This window comes from Notolepis coatsorum (genome assembly GCF_963971535.1).
Source record: "Notolepis coatsorum genome assembly, chromosome: 5".
Lineage (NCBI taxonomy): Eukaryota > Metazoa > Chordata > Actinopteri > Aulopiformes > Paralepididae > Notolepis > Notolepis coatsorum.
The window spans coordinates 198399525-198410924 of record NC_140169.1 but is presented as its reverse complement, the minus strand read 5'-3'; the positions used below and the strand labels follow the sequence as shown (position 1 = coordinate 198410924).

The window sequence follows — 11400 nt, the reverse complement described above, 5'->3', positions numbered from 1 at the left end:
CTGGCCCTGTGATCAAATAGATCCAGTAGCAGTCAACCGGGGTGCTTTAGCTCTGTCTTCTTCTGTGGTGGGGGGGGGCACAGCATGTGGTCCTAACTGCTCCACTCATTACGTATTTTTCTTCTGTGCCGCTTTGTCAGGAAATATCATGTCACCCCATTGTGTATGATTGTCGCTCTCTTGTTCTCTACATAAGTGACCCTATCTTTCAGAAAGAGCCATTTTGTACAGAAAGGGTTTGAGTGATTTATAGATGGGAGGTGAATTCGCTCCCCGCTGTGCGGCTGGATGAGATGCGGCTGGATGAGATGGCATTGATGGGAATGATACCAGAACACAATCGACCGAAACAATGGCTACATATTCACCTAATTCACCTTCAGCACTTTGAGCTACATGACATGTATGAAAGGTGCTTTATAAATACTTACTTACTTACTAATGACCGCTATGGTTATGCGGCTACATGTGATGGGAATAGGTAGAATGGCCCATTTAAATCACCATGACATTACTGTATCTGTGTAAAAGAAAAAATGCTGCCGTCAAGTCATGAGAGGTATAATTCCTCCCTCTGCTATAGCACTTAAATCACTCACCCAGAGCCTGTGTCCTCGCTCTCAATATGCCCCCACAGCGTTTGACTGGGAGCGTTTGATTCCGGAGGCTCTACACAGCCAGTCTTCCAGTTGTGTTCTGATGTCATCGTTATGTAGTAGATATCTGGGTCAGCTCCCTCTCAAGAGCACACAGGGACAGGAACAGTGTGGAGGACAGAACACAGTGAAGCCATACTGACATCTAGTGGTAGGGAGCGGAACTACAGCAGGACCTCTTCACCTAATGCATTATGTCATACAACTTATTTTCATGTGAGAAGTAATTTAATGAAGTCAAGTTTATTTGTATAAATCATTATCACAGTCATCATCACATGTCTTGACAGGCTTCACACACAACAACCCTCAGTTAAGATAGGAAACACTTCCACAAACCCTTAAAGGTAGAATTTTATGGGGTGACAGTGGCTCGGGAGGTAGAGTAGTCGCCTGGTAATCCCGAGGTTCCCAGTTTGATTCCCGGGCAGCGTGTCGATTGTCGAAGTGTCATTGGGCAAGAAAATTAACCCCTAATTGCTCCCGATGAGCAGGTTGGCACCTTGCATGGTTGCCTCCACTGTCGCTGTCTGTGAATGAATGGGTGAAATGTGAGGAACAAATTGTAAAGCGCTTTGGATAAAACGCTATATAAATGCACCATTTACCATAACATTTGCGTTTCTAGGGCTGGGTCTGCCAAAAATAAAAGGTTGTTTACATTTGTCATAAGAATTGACACTCAAAAAGTTACATATTGCACCTTTAAAGCCCCCCAAACATTATATATAATTTTTCTCATTAATGTTCCAGTAATTTAAAGCACTGATAGTCTGGATCTGGTAATGGTGAAAAGGGTGATTATATCCTGAATTGCTTTGAAATACCGGGAGAAAATATGGGATTTGAAAATCTGATTGGATCTGATTGGATCTCATTGATTGATTGAAACTCCTGGACCTTGGTAATCGGTAGATTCTGATTCCGATTCCCACTCCTTCCTAACTGCTTCCGATGAGCAGGTCGGCACCTTGTAATGAGTGAATGGGTGAATGTGAGGCATAAATTGCGCTTTGGATAAAAGCTGCTATATAAATGCAGCCCATTTACCATTACAGACTATTACGTTATTCGACCTGGACCGCCCAACTAATCAACCATGACAAAGTGTGCACATCCCTAATCCAGACGTCCTAGAACTCCATTGGAAGGGTTAAAAGTAAAACAAATTACAGAGCTGTGTAGTTGCTTTGGTCACTCAGCATAATTAATTGTTATAATTCATAGTACTTGTTCATGGACTCTAGTGTAATCGGGGTTCGCACAAGATCCCTGAAGTGCTTAAAGTGCTTGATTTTTTTTTTTACAAATAAATCCTTCATAACAGCCCATTTTTAACAAGGTGCTTAAAAAGTCCTTGAAATTCAAATCAACAATTCGCATTGAATGTTTTGTTCATCCATGATCAAATTGTTCTGAATCAAGAAATATTTTTTTTGTTCTGTTTTAATAAAATATGACGTCGCTGTCTCGCACGCCCCAACTGATGTTCCTCATTTCTTTGCGTGTGATGCTCTAGCTGGCAAGCAGGCCAAGAAGATGCTTTAAAAAACAGCATTTAACCCTTGTGCCTTGTTAAGTAACTGACAGAGTTGTCACCTTAGTGCATGAAAATATTGCATCACGTTCAAGGTCATAAAAAACTTAATTTGTAATATTTCGTTCCAATTCTTTTTTTATGAATACCACTATGAACCTAACTCAACATATCTATCAAAGATTCCAAATATTTCCGTTTGTAGGGTTATGGTTATGGTTAGGGTTAGGGTTAGGGTTAGGGTTATGGTTAGGGTTAGGGTTAGGGTTAGGGTTAGGGTTAGGGTTAGGGTTAGGGTTGGGGTTAGGGTTAGTTTAGGGGACTGTTGAGCAAGTGTTGGGGTGGGCACGGGAACAGGGATGAGATTTTACCTTCTCCTAATCGTTCTGTCTGGGTAACCCTAACCCTAACCCTAACCCTAACCCTAATGGCAAGAAATAAACCACTATGGACGGTTTGAAAGCTAATATTGTTAACTTTTGTGTTAGAGGGTTTCAAAATCTTATCTTTTCAAATTCTGTGAATATATGGAAAATAAGCAAACGGACATAATTTCATGACATAATAATCAACACAGCCATCATTGTACACAGAAACACAAAATAATATAGGCATAAAACACAAAATAGTCGCTAAGGGGGCAGAAGAGTTAAAAGTGGATTGTATCCTTTGAGTGACATTCTCGAAAATGAAAAATAGTGTTTGGAAAAGTACTTAAAGTCCTTGAATTTCATTTTGCAATGTCTGTGGGAACCCTAGTAATGCACAAGGCACACGCTTCTGGACTACGCTGTTCTAGATCAGTGGAGCTTGTTGTCATTTGAAGTACGTTTTTTGATAACTACAATGCCCCTGTTTTTCACGATAATACATTGCGATATTTAAAACAAAAAATATGTGTTGACCTACTGTAGGTAGGCTGTTGCTGGCCTTGTGGCCTGGGTTGTCACCTGGAAATAATTCTTCAGATTTATCTAGCCAATCAGAAGCATCACATTTATTATCTAGCCAATCAGAAGCATCACATTTATTACCTAGCCAATTAGAAGCATCACCGTTTGTGACTGTGTGTCTTTCCAGCTTCAGGCGAGACGGACTGTAGGATTTATTCAAGCCATCATCCCAGGGAGCGAACAAAAATGCCTAGTATTTATAGTGAACTGTTATCGTTATATATATAAACATTGGATCATTAATCATTAGATATCGTCGCTGGGCAGTTTCGTACATTTCTGAGGGGAAGTGTTGTGTACCAGTCTGTGCCGAGGCTAGGGAGAGAAGGCACGCTGACCTGGATGGAATGTGTAGACGGTACAGAGTGAGATATTAACATGTTGTAACCATGGAGTGCGCTGGTTTCCTCGTGGTGGCGGGGTCGCAGGGGTGGCACTCCCGTCACCGTGCACGGTGGTGGGTGTTGTGGTGTTGTGGTGGTGGATGGCGGTGTGAGTGGCCCGCCTCTTGTTTTGGCCAAGACTGGCGGGTTTCGACTCACATGTCCATTCAGGATTGTTTCGGTGGTGGTCCACTGGAAGAATGTTTTCTGGACCGGCATACCGGGGATTGGTCAAGAGGGGTGTATTTTATGTCAAAAAGGGAACATTTTCAGGTGGTGTGTTGTTCGCGTTGTCATCCACCATTGTGGCACCGTGCCTGTCGTTGTGCATGGTGGTGTCATTTCTGTGGGCTGCTTGGTTGCCTCTGGTCCTGGTGGCCTTGCCTCTGGTCCTGGTGGCCTTGTCTCTGGTCCTGGTGGCCTTGTCTCTGGTCCTGGTGGTCTCTGGTCCTGGTGGCCTTGTCTCTGGTCCTGGTGGCCTTGCCTCTGGTCCTGGTGGCCTTGTCTCTGGTCCTGTTGGCCTTGTCTCTGGTCCTGGTGGCCTTGTCTCTGGTCCTGGTGGCCCTGTCTCTGGTCCTGGTGGCCTTGTCTCTGGTCCTGGTGGCCTTGCCTCTGGTCCTGGTGGCCTTGCCTCTGGTCCTGGTGGCCTTGTCTCTGGTGGCCTTGTCTCTGGTCCTGGTGGCCTTGCCTCTGGTCCTGGTGGCCTTGTCTCTGGTGGCCTTGTCTCTGGTCCTGGTGGCCTTGCCTCTGGTCCTGGTGGCCCTGTCTCTGGTGCTGGTGGCCTTGTCTCTGGTCCTGGTGGCCTTGTCTCTGGTCCTGGTGGCCTTGTCTCTGGTCCTGGTGGCCTTGTCTCTGGTCCTGGTGGCCTTGTCTCTGGTCCTGGTGGCCTTGCCTCTGGTCCTGGTGGCCTTGTCTCTGGTCCTGGTGGCCTTGCCTCTGGTCCTGGTGGCTTTGTCTCTGGTCCTGGTGGCCTTGTCTCTGGTCCTGGTGGCCTTGTCTCTGGTCCTGGTGGCCCTGTCTCTGGTCCTGGTGGCCTTGCCTCTGGTCCTGGTGGCCTTGTCTCTGGTGGCCTTGTCTCTGGTCCTGGTGGCCTTGCCTCTGGTCCTGGTGGCCTTGTCTCTGGTCCTGGTGGCCTTGTCTCTGGTCCTGGTGGCATTGTCTCTGGTCCTGGTGGCCTTGTCTCTGGTCCTGGTGGCCTTGTCTCTGGTCCTGGTGGCCTTGTCTCTGGTCCTGGTGGCCCTGTCTCTGGTCCTGGTGGCCCTGTCTCTGGTCCTGGTGGCCTTGTCTCTGGTCCTGGTGGCCCTGTCTCTGGTCCTGGTGGCCTTGTCTCTGGTCCTGGTGGCATTGCCTCTGGTCCTGGTGGCCTTGTCTCTGGTCCTGGTGGCCTTGCCTCTGGTCCTGGTGGCTTTGCCTCTGGTCCTGGTGGCCTTGCCTCTGGTCCTGGTGGCCTTGTCTCTGGTCCTGGTGGCCTTGTCTCTGGTCCTGGTGGCTTTGCCTCTGGTCCTGGTGGCCTTGCCTCTGGTCCTGGTGGCCTTGCCTCTGGTCCTGGTGGCCTTGTCTCTGGTCCTGGTGGCCTTGTCTCTGGTCCTGGTGGCCTTGTCTCTGGTCCTGGTGGCCTTGCCTCTGGTCCTGGTGGCCTTGTCTCTGGTGGCCTTGCCTCTGGTCCTGGTGGCCCTGTCTCTGGTCCTGGTGGCCTTGTCTCTGGTGGCCTTGCCTCTGGTCCTGGTGGCCTTGTCTCTGGTCCTGGTGGCCTTGCCTCTGGTCCTGGTGGCTTTGTCTCTGGTCCTGGTGGCATTGCCTCTGGTCCTGGTGGCATTGCCTCTGGTCCTGGTGGCCTTGTCTCTGGTCCTGGTGGCATTGCCTCTGGTCCTGGTGGCCTTGTCTCTGGTCCTGGTGGCCTTGTCTCTGGTCCTGGTGGCCTTGTCTCTGGTCCTGGTGGCCTTGTCTCTGGTCCTGGTGGCCTTGCCTCTGGTCCTGGTGGCCTTGTCTCTGGTCCTGGTGGCCTTGCCTCTGGTCCTGGTGGCCTTGTCTCTGGTCCTGGTGGTCTCTGGTCCTGGTGGCTTTGTCTCTGGTCCTGGTGGCCTTGTCTCTGGTCCTGGTGGCCTTGTCTCTGGTCCTGGTGGCCCTGTCTCTGGTCCTGGTGGCCTTGCCTCTGGTCCTGGTGGCCTTGTCTCTGGTGGCCTTGTCTCTGGTCCTGGTGGCCTTGTCTCTGGTCCTGGTGGCCTTGTCTCTGGTCCTGGTGGCCTTGCCTCTGGTCCTGGTGGCCTTGTCTCTGGTCCTGGTGGCCTTGTCTCTGGTCCTGGTGGCCCTGTCTCTGGTGGCCTTGTCTCTGGTCCTGGTGGCCTCGTCTCTGGTCCTGGTGGCCTTGTCTCTGGTCCTGGTGGCCTTGTCTCTGGTCCTGGTGGCCTTGTCTCTGGTCCTGGTGGCCTTGCCTCTGGTCCTGGTGGCCTTGTCTCTGGTCCTGGTGGCCTTGTCTCTGGTCCTGGTGGCCTTGTCTCTGGTCCTGGTGGCCTTGTCTCTGGTCCTGGTGGCCTTGTCTCTGGTCCTGGTGGCCTTGCCTCTGGTCCTGGTGGCCTTGTCTCTGGTCCTGGTGGCCTTGCCTCTGGTCCTGGTGGCTTTGTCTCTGGTCCTGGTGGCCTTGTCTCTGGTCCTGGTGGCCTTGTCTCTGGTCCTGGTGGCCCTGTCTCTGGTCCTGGTGGCCTTGTCTCTGGTGGCCTTGTCTCTGGTCCTGGTGGCCTTGCCTCTGGTCCTGGTGGCCTTGTCTCTGGTCCTGGTGGCCTTGTCTCTGGTCCTGGTGGCCTTGTCTCTGGTCCTGGTGGCCTTGTCTCTGGTCCTGGTGGCCTTGTCTCTGGTCCTGGTGGCATTGCCTCTGGTCCTGGTGGCCTTGTTTCTGGTCCTGGTGGCCTTGCCTCTGGTCCTGGTGGCTTTGCCTCTGGTCCTGGTGGCCTTGCCTCTGGTCCTGGTGGCCTTGTCTCTGGTCCTGGTGGCCTTGTCTCTGGTCCTGGTGGCCTTGTCTCTGGTCCTGGTGGCCTTGTCTCTGGTCCTGGTGGCCCTGTCTCTGGTCCTGGTGGCCTTGCCTCTGGTCCTGGTGGCCTTGTCTCTGGTGGCCTTGCCTCTGGTCCTGGTGGCCTTGTCTCTGGTCCTGGTGGCCTTGTCTCTGGTCCTGGTGGCCTTGTCTCTGGTCCTGGTGGCCTTGTCTCTGGTCCTGGTGGCCTTGTCTCTGGTCCTGGTGGCCTTGTCTCTGGTCCTGGTGGCCTTGCCTCTGGTCCTGGTGGCCTTGCCTCTGGTCCTGGTGGCCTTGTCTCTGGTGGCCTTGCCTCTGGTCCTGGTGGCCCTGTCTCTGGTCCTGGTGGCCTTGTCTCTGGTGGCCTTGTCTCTGGTCCTGGTGGCCTTGTCTCTGGTCCTGGTGGCCTTGTCTCTGGTCCTGGTGGCCTTGTCTCTGGTCCTGGTGGCCTTGTCTCTGGTCCTGGTGGCCTTGCCTCTGGTCCTGGTGGCCTTGTCTCTGGTGGCCTTGCCTCTGGTCCTGGTGGCCTTGTCTCTGGTCCTGGTGGCCTTGTCTCTGGTCCTGGTGGCCTTGTCTCTGGTCCTGGTGGCCTTGCCTCTGGTCCTGGTGGCCTTGTCTCTGGTGGCCTTGCCTCTGGTCCTGGTGGCCTTGTCTCTGGTCCTGGTGGCCTTGTCTCTGGTCCTGGTGGCCTTGTCTCTGGTCCTGGTGGCCTTGTCTCTGGTCCTGGTGGCCTTGCCTCTGGTCCTGGTGGCCCTGTCTCTGGTCCTGGTGGCCTTGCCTCTGGTCCTGGTGGCCTTGCCTCTGGTCCTGGTGGCCTTGTCTCTGGTGGCCTTGTCTCTGGTCCTGGTGGCCTTGCCTCTGGTCCTGGTGGCCTTGTCTCTGGTGGCCTTGTCTCTGGTCCTGGTGGCCCTGTCTCTGGTCCTGGTGGCCTTGCCTCTGGTCCTGGTGGCCTTGTCTCTGGTCCTGGTGGCCTTGTCTCTGGTCCTGGTGGCCTTGTCTCTGGTCCTGGTGGCCCTGTCTCTGGTCCTGGTGGCCTCGTCTCTGGTGGCCTTGTCTCTGGTCCTGGTGGCCTTGCCTCTGGTCCTGGTGGCCTTGTCTCTGGTCCTGGTGGCCTTGCCTCTGGTCCTGGTGGCTTTGTCTCTGGTCCTGGTGGCCTTTTCTCTGGTCCTGGTGGCCTTGTCTCTGGTCCTGGTGGCCTTGTCTCTGGTCCTGGTGGCCTTGTCTCTGGTCCTGGTGGCCTTGGGTGCCGGCGGCTGCTGGATCTCGGGGTTCACCTGCTTGTGTGCATGGGATGTTTCATGTTTGGTCACTGTATTTGGTGAATGGTCCGGGTGTATTCGGGCTGTTTGTGTTTCCCTTCGGTCATGACATGCCTTATCAGGATGGGGATGTGGTGGGGATTGATGTGTGGGGTGTTTGGGGGGCCTGTACGTTAATGCCAAGCAAGCAGTGCAAAAATGCTTCCGCATTCGTCACCGCACGCTAGTGCGGTAAAGCGCCCTTCTTTTCAGACAAATGCTACCGTGCGTGCACCGGCGGCGGCGTGCTCGCTCAGGTGCGTGCGTGCGCCGGCGTGCTCGCGCGAGGTGCCCGCGCATGCGCATGAGATCCCGCCTTGGTTGGAGCTCAATATATATAAGTCACCGCCTCTTATTCACTATCTGGCACTAGCTCAATTGGCAAGGACACATGGCTGTGGATCCTATGGCTTGTTTGCTGGCGAGTTCGAATCCCATCGAAAATATTTTTTAACGTGATTTTTTTTTAACGTGTATTCTTTCGCCGGTTAAGGTTAGGCATTGTTTCGGAGTTGGTTAAGGTTAGAACGGTTAAGTTTAGGCGCTGTTAAGGAGCTGGTTAAGGTTAGAGTTTGTCAAAGAGAATGGCAATATAATTTCTATGGTTAAGGTTAGGCATTGTTTCGGAGTTGGTTAAGGTTAGAACGGTTAAGTTTAGGCGTTGTTAAGGAGCTGGTTAAGGTTAGAGTTTGTCAAAGAGAATGGCAATAGACAGCCTATTTCCGCGCGACCTGGGCGCTGGGCGGCGGAAAATGAAAGGCGCATTACTGCATGCCACTACGGTAAGTTTTTGCACTGCTTGCTTGGCATAAAGCTACACGCGTTTGGGGGACTGGCTGTTCTGGAGGGATTCACATGCTTTCAAGCAACACTGTACTTATTGTACTTATTTTATGCCTATTCTTATGTCTGCACTTTCTACATTGCAATAATTGTATTGTCTTTTTATACCTGCACTTTATGCATTGCTTTTATTCTGTCAACTGTATGCAAATGTTATACCTATGTACATTTTATGCTATTTGCTGTGTAGCACTTTGAGCCGCAATCCATGTATGAAAGGTGCTATATAGATAAAGTTATTATTATTATTAAAGTTATTATTCCCAGACAAAATGGCATGTTCAATGCAAGGGAAGAAAAAACAGGTGCTAGATAATAAATAATTTTAATTAGATTTAGACTGGTTTCTCTGGGGGGTGGGACTAAACAGACATGTTCCACAGATTCAAGCAAATCATATAATTGTTGAAAAGGTAAAAAGAAAAGAAATAAAACAAAAATAATATATACAGTATATATATATTCAAAGAGACACCCCCCACCAAACAACCAGAATAGAGACTGAGGTGTGCCAAGAGATTATAACGCTGCTGTCGGGGCAAAACCTCATAACTCCATTTTTTGAAATTTTTTTTTATTATATAAATCAACTCCGTAGATCATCATCCATATGTGTGTGTGGGTTTTACAAAGTTTAAACAATGGGAAAGTATTCAACCGATCATCTGTCTAAACCTCCTAACTCTATTCACCCTCAAATCTGTGTTAGTTTTTTTCATCTGCTGAAATGTTGGGTTTTTGGAGTTATGAGGTTTTGTCCCGACAGCAGCGATAAGCAGAGAAGTATAGACAGAGCTACAGTATATAAGCATGGTCAAGGGGTCAAGGTCAACTTTATTGATAGTACATTGTTACATTCAAGCCTAAAGTATGGCTCGTGTAGGCCTTGAATGCAACGTGGTGGACACAGGACAAGACAGGAGTTTATCAAAAATAACACTATTTATTGGAACAGCTATTTACATGGACAAAAAGGGTGAGAGCTGGGTGTTCCAGACTCCAAAGGTCAATAACAAAACCAAGGCACATAGGCCAAAATAGAACAATAGCAAAAATAACAGCAGTGAGAGCAGATGAGACTCTGGTGAGCTGACATCTCTTGTGAAGTGGGAGACACTGCAGCCTGCACTCTGCTCTCCTTTGTAGGGCGTGGTGCCTCATCACCACACCTGTGTCAATTAGAAGGGCGGCCATTTTAATAACATGGAACACCAAAAACAGGAAGAAACAGTGTATCAATCAAACCACCAATTAGTGACAACACACTACAACCACAATGTGAATATGCACCACAGACAGTAAGTATCCCTCCACCATGTGAAAGTAATACGTAACACCCCCACACCGAAGATTTATGTTCTTCTCCCAACTATAGCCCAAAGAAACCATCACCAAGAGAATGAACATAAATAAATAAGGGGATACTTACCAACCTTACCTATACAAAAAATGCAACCACACACTAACATGCGTAGTGCCTGTACGGTGTTGAGTGTGAGCCCCGGTCAAGAGTCACTCAACTGTACACCAAAAAACTGTGACCCACGAATCTGGAATTACCGTGAGTCACCACCACAAAGTGATAGTGGGTCGGCCCCTGTCGAACACGACCTTCAACTTAACCGAATGCTCCCCACCGGAGAACATTCGACAATGTTGTTCAACATAAACAACACTTCCCGACTCTCTGGCAAACGAGACCTCACAAAAGGTTCCATCGCAGCAATTGGCCTTGAAAATCCCACCCCACTCATCCTCATTCCATTCCCACACCAACAAATCACCACAAAACAAATGTTTAATTCGAACAGGCCTCTCCACTGATACAGACCTGTAAAACAGAGACAATGAACTGGAACCAGCATGAGAGCTAAGCTCACCGCTCTCAGGACAGAAAACAGGAAAACAAAAAGAAACACGTCCCCGTGGCACCGCCACCGAGTCTGCCTCCCCCACTCCTGGCATCACCAGTTCAGGAGATAGTAAAGCAGGATGAACCGCCACAGGCAGGTCGTCCCCACCGCTGGAACAGAGTAAACCATCATTCACAGAAACCGACATGACATCCCCACCACTCAAAATGGTGGCACAAAAATCAACATCATGACTCAAAATGGTGGCACAAAAGTTTGCACGGTCATAAGCCACAAACTCTACTTCAACAGGCCGCTCCACCGATACCGACCTGGTAAATAGAGACAATAAACCAAAGTTATTTTCTTGACAAAAGTCAAACTCACTGCGCTCAGGATAGCAAACAGGGATACAAAAATCAGCACATTTCCCTGGTACCATCACAGCGCCCATCTCCTTCCCTCCTGCCACTGTCAGTACAGGAGACTGTACTGAGGGCTGTACCCATGTTAGCTGTACAGGAGACTGCGATTCACGAACATCCAGAGCAGGATGTACCGCCTCAGGTACGTCCTCACCATCCCTGGAACATAGCAACACATCGGTCACAAAAGCACTTGGATCACCATTCAAAAATGGTGTCACAAAAAAAAACATGGTCAGTATCCAAAATGGTGTCACCCAAATCAGAACTGTCATGAGCAACAATGGTGTCACACACAGCAACAGCGTCAGGATCCAACATGGTGGCACACACATCAACCTCGTCATGAAACAAAACGGTGTCAGAAAAATTTGTACTGTCACAAGCCAAAATGGTGGCACACACAGTAACATTGTCATGACACAAAATGGTGGCACACACATCAACC

At 50.0% G+C, this 11400-nt stretch overlaps 1 protein-coding gene across 1 annotated transcript in view; it reads left to right on the top strand.

Annotated features, from left to right (window-relative positions):
* myo16 (myosin XVI) overlaps positions 1-11400 on the top strand; it is a gene marked incomplete at both ends in the record, with an annotated part of 362367 nt that overhangs the window by 289567 nt on the left and 61400 nt on the right. The window lies entirely within an intron of this gene.